The sequence below is a fragment of the Propithecus coquereli genome, unplaced genomic scaffold (assembly GCF_000956105.1).
Source record: "Propithecus coquereli isolate 6110/MARCELLA unplaced genomic scaffold, Pcoq_1.0 Scaffold23, whole genome shotgun sequence".
In the NCBI taxonomy this organism is placed as follows: Eukaryota; Metazoa; Chordata; class Mammalia; order Primates; family Indriidae; genus Propithecus; species Propithecus coquereli.
In genome coordinates this window covers 2,565,833-2,570,308 of record NW_012147841.1, presented here as the reverse complement: position 1 = coordinate 2,570,308, position 4,476 = coordinate 2,565,833, and positions in this window count along the sequence as shown.

The following is a 4,476-nucleotide window of genomic DNA, read 5'->3' as shown; positions in this document are numbered from 1 at the left end:
TAAAAATATTATAATATGTATAATAATTTTACATGTGTGTTAAGGGTATAAACTATTTGGTTAATATTTCTATAAGGGAATTCCTTAAAGCATTGGAGAATTCTCACAAGCCAGTCATTGAATTACTAAAAGATTATGAAAATTTAACCAGTATCAAATTTAATACATCTTACAGGAAGCAAAGCTATTTTAGTAGAGTTATAAATTTTATTTAGCTTATTGATATAATCAGATAAAACACTGAAAATATTTTATCAGTGAAAACTAAGTTCGTAATTTTAAAGATATCAATGACAGCACTTCCATTATCTTTTAACAATCTCACTGAATGTCATTTAAAACTAATTTCTGTTTGAACTTTTCATTTTATTTTATTTTCTCTTAGAATTCCTCAAAATATCTTGATAAAACCAATCTGTATCTATCTTGGCTTTGCAACTTTCTAGAATGTTAAATACATCTTTTATGTCTGTAAAATGTACCCTTAACCTCTTGTCCCTTTTTTCATCTAGCTAATAACTGTAACGCTAATGATAATGATACAATATAAATAGCTTAATTCATGTAGGGTGGTTGAGACATGTCTAAATCACTCCTCTACACCACCTGCTTTGTTAATTCAGCTTGCTCATTATATTTAGATTTGTTTTAATAACTTTCCTAGGAGCCACAATCTGTAAATACGTTTTTTTTTCTTTTTTCAGTCGAGAATAAGACAAGGATGTAAAATTTCAGTAACATTAGTTTTAGGTCGATTATTGTGATTATTTATTTTCATGGCTTAATTTTTTTTAATTTCCTTGTGAAGTTTCCTTGTAGTTAATTTTCACTGACCTTCAAGGGATCATATTTTTTCCTTATTAAAAAATCTGTCAAAGAATAATTTCCTCCAATTTTCTGATAAAAATAGCCACATTCCTTAATATAGAATCCATTACCTATATTTCAATTTCCCATCTGGCCTCAGCTTTTATCATTTTCCCTATTATATGCCATTCTTTACCAAAACCAAACTACATTTTCCTTCAAAATGCCTTGTCTCTTTGCCTTTTTTACACATGTGGTTCATGCTTCCTGCAACACCTTGACTCATCTTTGTTCTCCTATTAATTTCCTATTTATTCTTTTAGGCTAAAATCAAATGACACTTCTTGAAGAAACCCATGGCTAATTTCCTTAGATATAGTTGCCCACTCTATGCTATGTTACTGCTATACCTAGTGTAAACGTCTATTTTAGAAATTAACACCTACTGAATATTGAGCTTATTCATATCAGCTGACAATATTTTATTCACTTTTAAGTCTTTGAGAATTAATAGAGTGTCTGGTATACCTTTACCACTCTAATAGGAGTATTTCTAATTTAATATGCTTACTATGTGCCAGGAAATATACTATGCCATTTAGATGATTGATTTCATTTAACATAGGAGCCCTATCTATGAAGTGGGTATTATTATAACTCATGATTTATGGATAAAAAAAAGAAAGAGTCAGAGAAGTGGACTGATTTGCCCGTGGTCACATTATAGTGAACAATAGAGCCACAATTTGAACCCAGATCATGTGACTTTTGAGATAACCTCTTTCTTTACTCACCGTGTTGTAAGACATACCGAGCAACTTGTGGAGCATCAACGTGCTAGAGATAAACCCAAAATCTATTATAGTGTATTAAAAATTAGCTTATTGAATAGATATCAAGAGTAAACTCTGTAAGATGAAGTCAGTGAGAAGGAAAACAATTGGTTTTTTTGTTTACTTATAAATCCTTTAACATGAATAGTCATTTGGTAGTATAAGAAATGGTGTGTGCTTTATGTTGCAACAGGGAATGAATATAGTTGAGCTTGATTCTCAAGGCAAAATAAAGGCCTTTGGAATTTGACAGAATTTATTTGCACTTAGCTCTACAACTTACGACTTGTTTGACTTTGAATGCATTGTAGTGGCCAAGGCCATTTCAAATGCTTACATATATACACTCTCCACAAAACATGCAGAAGTTTAATACCCACCTTTTTAGTGGCTAGACAGGAACTTTCACCACTGACTTTGCAATCAAAAAAATTACTCCTTTCCTCAGTTCAAGGAAAATTTGTAGATACATTATTTCCCCCAAATCCTTTATTGTTTATCAATGTTAGTATCTTTCCTTCCTTGCCTTTTTGTGATTCCCATGGGAGCTGCAAATGGCAGCAACCAGTTCTTACAACTTCTTACAAGTTCTTACAATTTAAAAAATATTTTTGTTTTTGCTAGTTTTGAAAAATAACTCTTAATGAAATGATCAGGCACATAAAGATAGAAACATAAGTATTTCAGCTATATTATTCTATAAGGAACTATTATAATATTTTTTGAAACATAAATATTGCTTAAAGGGACAATTGGCATGAAATTATACTTTTCTATTATTCACATTATAGGAAAATATGAAATAAAAGTTTTAAGATAAAGAACATATCATTGCTTGCCAGGAGTTAAGGATGGGAGGAGGCAGTATAGCTACAAAAGTTTAGTGTAGTCGTTATTTATATGCATCAACTTTAATGGGCTAAGGGGTCCCCTGATAACTGGTAAAAGATTATTTCTGGATGTGTCTGTGAGGGTTTCTTTAGAAGAAATTAAAATTTGAATCAGTAGAGTGAGTAAAAAGATCTGCCCTCACCAATGTGGATACACACAATGAATCTGTTGACAAAAATAGAACAAAAATTTGGAGTAAGGGCAAATTCTCTCTTTCTCTTCTTGACCTGGGATATTCACCTTCCTCTGCCCTATTTTTGGGCCTTTCGACTCTGGGTTTTATACCACTCTCCACTCTGATTCTCAGGCCTTTGGACTCTAAATTATGTCACCATTGTTCCTGGTTCTCCAATCTACAGATGACATATCATGGGATTTCTCAGCCTCCATAATAGTATGAGCCAATTTCCATAATAAGTCTCTTCATCTCTATCTCTATCACCATCTGTATCATCTGGATCATCTATATCTGTAACCTGTTGCTTCTGTTTCTCTGGATAACCCTAATACAGGTAACAGGAAGGAGACTATGGTGATGGTAGAGCTAAGTATCTTGATTTTGTTGATGGTTACAGGAAGCTACACATGTGATCAAATTTCATAGAGCTAGGCGCGCGCGCCACACACACACACACACACACACACACACACGAGTATATCTGCAACTGGAAGAATCTGGATAAGATCTATGAATTTTACCAATGTCACTATCCTGACATTAATAATGTATTATAATTATTCTAGATGTTAACACAGAAGGAGGCTGGGTATAAGGTGCTTGGAACTCAATCTGTATTTCTCCTCCTCCTCCTCCTTCTTCTTCTTCTTCTTTCTTCTCCTTCTTCTCTTCTTCCTCTTCTGACTCCTCCTCCTCCTTCATCTCCTTCCTCTTCCTCTTCCTTTCTTCTTTCTCTTCTCTTCCTCTTCCTCTTTTTCTTCTCCTTTTAGCAGCAAATGTATTGGAGAAAACTTCTTTCAAAAGGATATAGACTTTGTTTTTATTTAATTACGTAGTGGAGATTGTGACCTTTGTACAATCAATGGTAAAGAATTTAAAGTAGGATCCAAAGAGGATCTACATTTCTTTCAAACTTTCTATAGATCTATAATTATTTCAAAATAAGAAGTTAGAAACTATAATATTAGCTAAAATGTGCTATTATTAATGTACTAAGGTGAGACTTACTTTTCCAGGCATGTGGTAAGCACTGTGTATGCATTATCATTTTTAATATTTATAATGTCAATTTAGTAGTAAAACTTATTACTATAAGTTTACCTGTAAAAGAGAAATATTATAGCTTAGCATGTGAGGAGGGCCAAGTATGGAGCAGAATATCACTCAATTGTGGGTTTTTCCTGTATACCAAAGAGTTAAAGTACAACTAAACTTGTTTGTTATAATAATTACCACTTTTTAAATCCTTGCCATGTACCAGAGACTATATTAAGTGCTTTGAATTCATAATCTTATTTGATTGTCACATTAACAAATAATCATCATATTAATGATTAATCCTAAGAAGTAACCACAATTATCTCCATTTTAAATATGAAGAAACTGAAAGGAAAATTATAAAAATTCTCCATTGTTACTTTAATAATCAAAATATTGGTTGAGCTTCTGTAACAGGAACTAAAATAACAGAAGTTCAAGGCTGATAATATGGTAGCCCCCACAGTATCTGGGCCTCCCTTTTCCTCCCTCTTCTTTATCTACACATCCATCCTATATATAAGATGGTAGCCTCAGCACCTGTCATAGTGTCTGAATTCTATGCAGTATGAAGATTAAAATAATGCCCTCCTCACACACTGAGCTATGTTTTAGTATTTTTAAAGCTGATATATTTTTGGTAAAATTAATAGAAATTTATATTGAGTTAATTACTAATCACACTTATCAGTCCACACTCAGTAAGTTCTGAGAGGTAAATTATTCTAT